Source organism: Vicugna pacos, chromosome 1 (assembly GCF_048564905.1).
Source record: "Vicugna pacos chromosome 1, VicPac4, whole genome shotgun sequence".
Taxonomy (NCBI): domain Eukaryota; kingdom Metazoa; phylum Chordata; class Mammalia; order Artiodactyla; family Camelidae; genus Vicugna; species Vicugna pacos.
Genome location: NC_132987.1, coordinates 58,787,699 through 58,799,846, shown reverse-complemented (window position 1 = coordinate 58,799,846; position 12,148 = coordinate 58,787,699).

Below are 12,148 nucleotides of genomic sequence, written 5' to 3'. Positions count from 1 at the left end.
AGGGACTTAAGAAACTCATCTTAATAATAATTCAATAGGGCCAACGTAAAACAATAAAGGCATTTAAACACAAAATTGCAATATGTTAAAACAAGCAGCATTGGAGAGACAGACACATTTCTAGAGTAATAAGAAATTGTGAGCTAAGGCTGTGGCAGTGAAAATGGTGAGAATTAAATATATTAAAGAGAAGTTGGGGAAAGAAAATTAACAAGAGTGAGTAAACATTTTAATATGGAGGCAAGGGCTTAAAAGAGTAAATAGTAAATAATAATTTCCAGGCTTTGAGTTTGGGGTACTAGGTGGTACCAATAATTCATATGGAAGTTATAGTGAAAAATGAGTTTTAAATAAGGACACTGAGTATATTGCTAATTTGAACATTCTGAAATGGATAAGTATTTGGAATATTGAGAGAGGAATATTCAGTAGGCAGTTAAAGTGGATGTGTATAGAGCTTGGAGGAATGTCAGGACTACATTTACAGATTTAAAAGTCATTTATGCATAGATCCTAATTAAAACTAAGAAGTGGAAGAGAAGTGAAGTGAGAAAAGCATAGAAAAATGGAAATAACTGTGAACGATACCAGTGGTAGGCAGAGGAAGAAAATTCAATGGCAGAGGATTAGAGGGAATAGTTAAGGAAAAAAAAACTGGGAAAGAAAGGATATTATTGAACTCACAGGAAGAATAAATTTTAGGAGAGAAAAAATGGTCAGTAGTGTTCAGTACTGCCAGTGTAGACAAGGATTATAGAATATTCTTTGAATTTAGCACCTGGGATGTCTTCGTTGACATAATTGAAAGCTATTTGTTTCAGTGGAGCACCAGTGGACTGTGGCATGTTGAAGGGGAAATCATTTAGAAATTTTAAATGTAGGCATGGCTAGCAAGAGAAAGAGAGAAAAGATGATGAAAACATGGGGAGGAGGATGCAGGTTCAGAAAAGGTTATTTTTATTTTTATTTTGTGGGTGAGGAAGGGAAAAGTTGAGATTGGTGCTGTCAGAAGAAAACAGCCAAAGGAAAGGGCTTGGAGGTAAAGGAGAGGAAGGAGATAATATGGGAACAAGAACCCTGCAATATCAAGAGACACTGGCATTTGGGAAATCAATGTTTAAAATTTATCTTTAATATAAAGAGAGCACTGCTTCCTCGGAGAATGGAGTAAAAGAGACAAAGTTGAATCCCAGCGTAGATAAGTTTAGGGAAGTTGGATGAGAACCCAAGGCAGTCCAAATATGTCTGTTCACGTTCAGACATATTTACATGCGAGTGAAGCTTTTGTTTATGCTTGCCTGTACACATGTACAAAATTGGATTTGGGGGGAAAATATGTGGAAACTACGGTTGACCTCATTAAAAAAAAAAAAGAGTGCTCTTACCTATCATATTTATTAATACAATCTGTAAACTCTATGTAAAGTACTTTCCTGCCACTGCATAGATGATTTTGGACCAGAATTAAGCAATCCACAAAATTGTAACTTATCTTCTACTTTTTCCCCCTAAGTTTTTATAGAATTGCTTTCCTTAAATTAAATCCATGGAATGAAAAATCCAATAGTTTCTGATTTAAAAGCCCTCTCTAGCACATTAAAATAATATTGGCAGATAACTTTCTTGAGATATTTTCAAAAAGAGTAGAAATGCATTTGTTTTCATATCAAGAAGAATGGTCCTTCAGAGAAGTCTATTGATCTCATAGAGATTTCAAAAAGAATAATGGCTAACTGAAAATAGCAGTGGGGGTGAGAAATGATACTGCTGTTAACTCCTTAGTCAACATAAGAAATTAGAGTAGGCAATTAAGGCCAAATAAGCTGATTCTTGCATTCCTGCAGGAGAAACACACTCTGCAGTACATTCAGAGCTGAGATTGCACCTTGGCTATTTCTAAAGCTCAGAACCTGGCACAGTGTTTGGCATAGGAACAGAAGAAGGAAAGCGTGGGGAAACAGATAGAAGGAAAGAAATTATTTGTACTGAAGAAGTTAGAATATATAAAATAAGCAATAACAAAAGAAAAAAGCATAAGGGGTTGAGTAAGCAGAAAAAAATAAGAACAATTGCCTCAACAGACGTAAAATGGCAAGGTGAGATTAACACTGGCCAAGCCATATTTGGAAATTATATACAGTCTGGATGCCAAAGCACAAATGAGATGTTGAAAAATTGTGTGAGGAAAGGAAAGATTTTCCAAAAGATTAAAGAATCTAGAAACTATGCCATGGAAGTAACAATGGGAGTTGAGGCAATCATAGTTGTGTGACCAGAATAGAAGAACAAAAACTGTTAGGATGATCATGCGGAAGAATGTGAATTTTTCTTGTGACTTAAGAAGGCTACAACAGACTAGTTCCTTTCCCTTCCTTTCCCTTCCTTTCTCTTCCCTTTCCTTTCCTTTTCAGGAGACTGCAACGACAGGGGATTGAGTCAGTTTCACCATTCAGGTTATAGTAACTTTCCATCATTGGTCTTTACAATTATTTATCCATTTATTCTTTTTATCTCTGTAACATGACTCACTCTTAACTCTATTCTATAGGCAATCATGTTTAATATAAAACATTTCTCTTTGTTAATGTTAAGTGGTATTATGTACAATCCTGTTATTAAACTTTTTTCAAGCTTTGATTTCTAATAATTATTTGCTATGCTGTGTATATATCTAAACTTTTGTTCTTCACTGTTGTGTAATACCCCATGGAGGATATCCACCATGCTTTAACTCTGGTCCCTGAATGATAAACACAAAAATTGCCTCAAATCTCCATCCCCTGTACCACCATCATGGATAAAGCCATGAAAAACATTTTTGTACATGTCCCTCTACTAACATGTGTGAGAACTAATTTGGGCTATACACCAAAGATCAGAATTGCAGTGTCAAAGAGTATGCCTAATTTGCCTAAGTAGTACAGGATTCCTCACCAGAATGGCTACCTAGTCTCTAATCCCAAGTAGTGGATGAAGGACATTATACTCCCAACAATACTGATATTATCCAGTGCTCTAATTTTTATCAGTCTAATAGGGAAAAATGGCTTTTCACTGAAAAGGAGGACACACTCCTAAAAACATCTCAGATAAAGATAATACAAGAAAAGAAAAGCTCAGGCCAATATCTCTGATGAATAGAAGCAAAATTTCCCCCCAAAATTCTAGAAAGCTGAATTCAACAAGATATGAAAAGGATCATACACCATCATGAAGTGAGATTTATTTCAGGGATGCAAAGCAACTGCAACTGCAACTGCATTTCAGCAACTGCAAATCAATCAATATGATACACCACATTAACAAAATAAGGGATAAAAATTATATGGTCATCTCAATGAATGTAGAAAAAGCATTTGACAAAATTCAACATACTTTCATGTTAAAAACTCTAAACAAGGTATTGGAAAAACATACCTCAACATAATTAAGGTTGGATATAATAAAGCAAAGGCCAACATCATACTCAATAGTGAAAGAGTAATAGCTTTCCCTCTAAGATCAGGAATAAGACAAGGGTCACCATTTTCACCACTCCTAATCAACACAGTACTAGAAGTCCTAGCCAGAGCAATTAGGCAAGAAAAAGAAATTAAAGATATCCATGTCAGATAGGAAAAAAAGTAAAATTGTTTCTGATTGCTGATGACATGGTCTTTTACATACACAATTCTAAGACTCCACCAAAAACTTTTAGAAATAAAAACAGTTTCAGGATACAAAATCAACATACAAAAATTAGCTGCATATCTACACACTAACAATGAACTGTTTTAAAAAGAAATTTTAAAAAATCCCATTTACAATATCATAAAAACAATAAAATACTTTGGAATAAATTTACCAAGGAAGTGAAAGATTATAAGTTAAGAAGTGTAAGGCTTTGATGAAAGAATATGAACAACACACAAATAAATGGAAAGATACCTGTGGTCATGGGTCAGAAGAGTTAATACTGTTAAAATTTCCATATTACCCAAAGCTATCTATAGATTCAATGCAATCCCTTTTGAAATTCCAATGCCATTTTTCACAGAAATAGAAAAAAAAAAACTATCCTAAATTTTGTTTGAAACCACAAAATACCCTGAATGTCTAAAGAAAATTTTAGTAAGAACAAAGTTGGAGGTATCACACTTTCTGATTTCAAAGCATATTACAAAGCTATAATAAAAACAGACACAGAAGCCAATGGAACAGAATAGAGAGCCCAGAAATAAGCCCATGTATACAGATATTCCACTAATATTTGACAAGGCAGCCAAGAATGCTCAGTGGGGAAAGGGTAGTCTCTTCAATAAATGGTGTTGGGAAAACTGGATATTCACTCCTAGAAGAAAACATAGGGAAATCCTCCTTGTTATCAGTCTTGGCAATGATTTTCTTGGATATGTAAGACACCAAAAGCATAAGCAACAAAAGCAAAAATCAACAAATGAGACTACATCAAACTAAAAAGGTTCTGTACAGCAAAAGAAACACTCAACAAATGAAAATGCAACCAACAGAATAGAAGAAAATATTTGCAAAACCATATATCAGAAAAGGGGTTAATTTGAAAACTACATAAGGAACTTATACAAGTCAATAGTAAAAACACACAAGAAAAACAATTAAAAATTTGTAGAGGACTTGAATAGACATTCCTCCAAAGAAGACATACAAACAGCCAACAGGTATTAGAAAATGTGTTCAATATCACTAATTATCAGAGCAATCAAATCCTCAATGAGTTATCACCTCAGACAAGTTAGAATGGCTATTATCAAAATGCCAAGAGATACCAAGTGTTGGTGAGGATATAGAGAAGAGGGAACACTGGTACACTGTTGGTGGAAATATACAGTGGGTGCAGACACTATGCAAAACAGTAAGATTCCTCAAAAAATTAAAAATATAACTATCACATTATCCAACAATCCCAGTTCATGTATTTAGCCAAAGGAAATGAAGTCATTGTCTCAAGGAAATATCTGTACTTCTATGTTCACTGCAGCAGTATTCACAATAGCCAAGATAGGAAAACAATCTAAGGATCCATCAATGGACAAATGGATAAAGAAAATGTTGTATCTAAACACTGTGGAATATTATTTAGCCATTAAAAAAGAAAGAAATCCTGCCGCTTGTGTTATCAGAGATAGACCTTGAGAGCATTACACTAAGTGAAATAAGTCAAACAGAGGAAAACAAATACTGTACGATTTCACTTACATGTGGAATCTAAAAATACCAAACTCAGAAATGGAGAGTAGAATGGTGGTTGCCAGGGGTCAAGGGTTAGGGCAATGGGAGACGTTGCTCAAAGAGTACAAGCATTCAGTTTTAAGATGAATAAGTTCCAGGGATCTAAAGTACAACATGGTGACTATAGTTAACAATACTGTACTGTATACTTGAAAATTGCAATGAGAATAGTTTTAATGTTCTCATTACAACAACAGCAAAAAGGTAGTTATGTGAGGTGAAGGATGTGTACTAAACCTATTGTGCTAAACATTTTGCAAAACATACGTGTAGCAAATCATGACAATATATACCTTAAAATTACACAGTGTTCTATGTCAGTTGTGTATCAATAAATCCAGGGAAAAAGAAAAGGGAATATTTAGCTATATGTGTAATACCTTATTAAAAAAAGACATTTGAAGTAAATAAGGCAAAATGTTAATAATTGTCAAGTCTAGGGAGGAACTAATACACGTCTCTTGCATGTTATTTTCTATATGTGTAAAATGTTTCCACTTTTAAAAATATTTTTTATAAAGAAAAGAGATTGTACACCATCTGGAATTTGTTGAAATGTTATGTTTTAGAAAACGAGAGTTATTAAAATGCAATTGCAAGTGTTTCATAGGCCCAGCAGTCTTACTGAATTTGTCTGTTGGACTTACTTTTAAATGTTTCTGTGTTCAGACATCATGAAAGTTACAGCAGAGCCCATGTACATGTGAAGGATTTCAGCTGCCCTAAAATATTCTTTGGGGCATTTAAGAAGGTTAGGTGCATTAACTAGATCATTAAAAACCCTTAATTAATAGAAACTTTTCCTCAAAAATATGAAGAAAGAGCAATAAGATCCCTTAAGAGGCATCCTGAGTTTCAGATTAGGAAACAATTAGACATATAATTGAGCATTGCGGAACCAGATGAGCCCTCCACAGTGATGAGAAAAAAACCCTAAATTTTTGCCAGTTCTAGACACCTACATACTAGGATCTCTAGAAAGATAGTTTTACCTCCCATCATTCCACAGATCCCTAGTCACTGTCAAACGTCCAAGTCCTTCATTACCTAAATACTTTAATGCATCTACGCTTCAAAGTTAATCACCGTGGCAGTACTCTCAGGATTACTTCTCTGACCCAGTTATCCACAGATTTCTTTCCTATCCTGAACATTTCCACTATATATTTTGAATTAATGATCTATAATCATCGATCGCCCTTATTTCTTTAAACATTCCCCTAATGTCTCTATTTTCCATGCAGTTCTTTAAATTTAGGGAAGATTATTTCTTTTTAAACTCCTTGGGCCTCAGGGTCTAGACAGGAGCCAATGCTCTCTTTTCTTTTTTTCTCCTACTTCAAAATTGTTTCCAAACACTTTTCTCCTTAGCATCTTTAAAGCAAATGCCGTGAGACTTAACCACCTGCTTTTCCCCATGGTCACTCTCCCTTTCTGACCCTCAGGTTACTCCTCTTCACTGACTGATGGCTTTAGTTTCTGACTGATCATCTTCTTTTCTACCACTACACATAATTTCCAATTTTCAATACTTCTGTCTCTCTGTTCCTAAACTTTCTCATCACCAATAGTTCTTTACAGGCACCTCTGCCACCTAGTCCTGTGGTAACACTTAAAACCTTGGAATCACCAATACATTTACTACTAGAAAAATCTCAAATTTATACCTTCACCACTGTGATGCATACCTCCCATAGGCTTCATGCATATCAGTAAATCACTTTTCAACTTTTTAAAAACTCTGTTTAAATGTAACTACTAGTTTCAGGAAAACTGGACATTGATGATGAAAAACACAAAATCAAGTTGACTTGTTTTGTCATAAATTCTTGATGACAAATCTCAGATGAGTTTTCAACACTGTCTGGTAATTCTAGTACATTTCCCTAAACTTTTTTTCTTTCTTCCCCAAATAACTGTCTTATATCTTCTCTTTCTTCAGATTTCTATTTTGAAAGAATTGTCTGACTAACACTCAGTTGTTGACTTTGTCGTATAGTTTAGCAAAGTACAAACAATTGGTAAGAGAAATCCCCCATGTTGGTGCAACCAATATATACTACGTTCTCTCTGTTAAGAAGATGAACTGTTCCTGCCCTTATCAAGGGTCCACCCTTTCCCCATGGGCTTTAGATCCACTGCCACCACCTCGGTCTAAGCCATGATGATCTCTTGCCTGGACTACTGCAATAGCTTACTAATTGCGTGCCTCCTGCTTCTCCATGTTTTCCTTCCTCTTTCCCCCAAATAACACATTCACTATCCAGCTGCCAGTATTCTTCTAACATATATAACATATTCTTTAAATATGCATCATCTTCATCACACCTGCTTAAAACTATCCAATGCTTTTCCATCACAATTAATATAGCATACAAAATCCTTATTCTGATTTTAAGAGAGAGAGAGAATGAGAGAAGTGGCCTTTGATTGCCTGCTCTGCCTCATCTTCTCTCACTCTCCTCATTCCACTCCTCTCCAGTAATGCTTTCCACGCTGGTTCCTGTCTTAGAATGCTTATATTTGTTATTATCTTTGCCTGGAGTGCTTTTTAATCCATATTTGTAAAGATGGCTCCTTCTTATTCCTCAGATATTGACTTTAAAAGTCACCTATTCAGAAAGGCCTTTACTGACTAACCCCATTCTAAAGTAACCCAAGTCTAATTTCCCGTTACTGGATGTATTTTCAATCTCTTCGTGGAAAAACCACTCCCTGAAATCTACAGGAAGAAGACAAGGGGAGTAGGTCTATAACAGACTGTTGCCTGGTGCGGAACTGCAGACGTTGCACAGCCCTCACAAAATACGAGCAAGAAATAAATCTCTTTTTTTTAAATAAGAACAAGGTATTGGGTGGTTTGTTGCCATGGCAAAGCTGACTAATAACAGATGGTATTAGTACAACTATCATGCAAACCACCGGAGTTACTCTTCTTCAGAACTCCTCAAGGACTTAACTACAGAGGAGATAATATTTGTGTGCACTTTCAAGGGAAGGTTGTTTGCTGCATGCAGAAGTAGAATATAATATTCTAAGCAGAGAGATATTATATGCAAAGGTCTGGGGACTGGAAGGTCTGTGAAATGCTTGAGGAACTGTGAATAGTTCATTGGGACTGGAATGTGCAAGATTGAGGGAACATAATGAAAAATGAAGAAAAGGTAAGTTGGACCAGACTGTGAAGGGTCTTAAAAATAATCTGAGATTTATATGTAGGCCAATAAAACAAGCTTTAAATCAGGTCTGGTTTGGGTACACCTGGGTACTATAAAGCTTACTTAGGAGGCAGCGTGGAGGGTTCAGTAAACAGTGAAAATATGGGAAGCAGGAGTAAATCTACTGTTGGAATACTGGTGAGACATTTAGAGGATCTGGAATAAGATAATCAGATATTAGTCCATCATAAAGAAGGCATGTATAAAAATAGACAGTTTTTTAAATTGAAGTATAGTTGACTTACAATGTTGTGTTAATTTCTGGTGTGCAGCATAGTGGTTCATTTATGTGTGTGTGTATGTATACTTTTTCATACAGTTTTTAATTATAGGCCATTACAAAGTATTGAATATAATTCTGTGTGCTATACAACAGGACCTTATTTCTTTTTGTTTTAATCTCAGTGGCTCAAAGACTCTTGAACTTTCCTATGTTTTAGGTAGTTAAGGGCATCAAAAACAGGAGAAAAAGCATATACCAACAAAGTGGTAAAAGGAAAGACAAATGTCACTATATTTATTTTACATAAGGTCTAATTTCTTGCCCAGTCCTCTCTACCTTTTATCTGACCATCTCTTTTTGAGATGTGGCCTTATTTCAGAATGGTAATAGGTATCATAGAAAGTAAAAATTAATTCCAGCGAATTTCTCTGTTTATTCTGTTTCTCTCTCATCTATTCACTGTTAGCCTCCAGAAATCTTATGGAACAAGCTGTTTATTAGCTTGTCTATCAGTCCCTCACCCACTCATTCACCCTTTGATCATCTCACTTAATATTTCTCATAACGTGAGCTTTTCATTCAATCTCTCAAATCTCTTTCTCCAGCTCACATGTCTCTTTTGTCCTTTAGATCCACACACACCACACACACTCACACACATGCACACACACTTAAATGTCCTTGTATATTTCCAAATACATTTGAACTTTCAAGAAAAATCTATTAGAGAATGTACAGTGATTATTTGTTAATTTTCATTAGACTGGGATCTAGAAGAAAGTGTGGAAAATAATCTAACACTCATAGGTGAGGAAATACACTGCTATTGGATTATTTAGGTAAACTGAAGAGTAAACTTTGGCCTCTCTATATTAGTTTTGTTCTCCATAATTTACAAAATATTTCAACATCTAATTTGAGCCTCATAAGAATTTCACAGCTCAGGTTAGCTATCTAAAGTCATGGCGACTTTATAAATAAAGACCATATGTTTTTAGCAGGGTCAGCCTCCCTGGGTACACAATCTGTGCAGTTGCACAAGGCACTGTGCTTGGAAGGGTCCTGAGTTTGGCTTAATATTGTTGTTGCTATCTTTAAATTGTTAATAATTTTTGAAAGTGGAGTCCTATGTTTTCATTTTGCACCGGGCCTGTAAATTATGTAGACAGTCTTGGATTCAAAAATGAGATATATGCAAGGATACAAAAAAACAAATTGGCAGATTCAAGAAAAGAACATCAAAGTACTTTACTCACAGTCCAAGTCCCTTCTCATAACTCACCGCTGACTAGAATCACATAGTGGATCGGTCTCTTCTAAGCTAGCTTTTCCAAGTTTTGTAGCTCATGAAGGCTCGTCAACTGGAAGCCTTTCAACATTCATCAAACATTATATAAAAAACAATGACAGACTCAACCTTTATTTTCTTATTCATTGAAAACAATATCCTCTCTAATTTTTGCCAAGTGTTTTTGCCTTGGAACAAACCACTAGCCAGAAAAACCAATCCTAAGGCATACTCATTCATATGGAAGATGGCTTTGTGCTACTGAAACAGATGGAATTTTTGAGCCTGACTGCTTTGCTCTGAAATAACAGGGCCTCTACCAAAAAGCAGGGTGCACAGAGACGTGTAGAACAGTGACCAGGTTGCTTTTCTGTAGAAAAAAAGTAAAGGCATTAAAAGCCCATATTCTTGTATGTTTGCTCTTCTAAACTCTATCAGAGGTTAACTGAAAACTTATATACTGGGTAGATAGGAAGTAAATAATGTTAGTTTGCCTCTAGCTCTTTAAAATATTTATTTTAGCAGATGATATGTCAATCCTCCAGAGATGCTTCATTTCACTACAGTAAGAAAAACACTCTTCAGCAATGGATAAGAAAATATATTTGAGAAGATCTGTTATTTTTCAACAATATTTGAGATGTACAAGGTTTGGACAATGCACATTTTAGCTAAATATACATGCTTTTAGAATATAGGTACAAATTAATCAAAATAGATAAAAATTTAAGTCCCAAATTATTTTATAATTTTTCACTGAACTCTAGAGCTTAGTTTCTTTTTAATATGTGTAAGTAACATCAGTACCTTTTAAGATCTTTTCACGTTGAAAAAATATCTCAAGGGAAAAAAGGCTAATTTAATTATGTAGCATATGTGGAAGTGTATTTTAATGATTAAACTCACATGTTAAATACTATTAAAGGTAGGACCTAGGTCTTTTTTTGTTTATAATGTATCTTTGTCATGTAAACCAGTGCTTCGCATAGAGTTTATTCAACGAATATGCACCAGCTGAGTGAATAGGATTGAACTGAAAATATGAGGGTCTTAAGAAGTTAAATCAGTTACAATATGACAAAAATTTGTGACACAAATACTCATTCAGATTTGTAATATTTTGGGTCTTTGGAAAGCAAAATTCTGATTAATTATTAATATGCACATAGTAGAACAAATTTTCAATTGTACCAAATCTGATTGAATAAAATTTAATACAGATAACTGTTTTAAGCCAGAAGAATACAGCTGTTAACCATGAGTTGTGTGTGTTTGTGTGTGTGTGTGTGTGTGTGTGTGTGTTAAGCTCATTTCTTAAAAATAATCAAGAGATATCACACAAATATATGACTTCTCTAGAAAAAACCTGAAGATCTTTAATCCTGGATCTGCCTTTCTAGACAGATACAATTTACTGAAACTTTAATGATGCTGCACCCAATAAGAGATATGCAACTGTTTTCCATGATCCCCAGCAATCACTGCTGCCTCTCTGACATTTTATCTGGACTTGTGTTTAATTAAGTTTCTCTGTTTAGCCTCTATATGAACTTCAGTTGGTGATCTTGCTTCAAATGACCTGAAATTTAACTGGCATGCAAGTTAACCAAATTTTATTACTAAATTCCAATTCTATCCACCAAAACCCTTGGTAGGCAAAGACAAAATTGTATCCCTTGATAATGCGGCAGAATCCAAATATATTCAACTTCAATATTTTTTCTGTCACTACAATGACTTCAAATGCTAAAAAATAGGCATTGTCAAGTACTGATTACTTGTCATTTAAAGGAATCTCTAATGTAGAGAATTATCCCTTTTATAGAATAATTCAAATAAAAACACTGAAGAGTCAATAGAAACTCTTATCTAAACCAGATAGTATCATACAAAACAGTAGAGCAGATAGGCTTCATAAAGCCCAATAACTTGACTCCAACAGCTTTAATAAACTTTACCTTGAGATAAGAAGAGTCATATAAATACACAAGTGGAGAAAGCAACTCAATCATAGAAATAATTTTGATAAGACCTGAAATAAGTCAAATAAATAAAAAGACTGTCAAAAATTTTCAGTGCAGCAAAGCAGCTGATGAATGGTCTCTGAATTAGAAAAGATATTAATAAAAATATCAAAATGTTAGATATACATTGTCCAAGAACAGACAATAT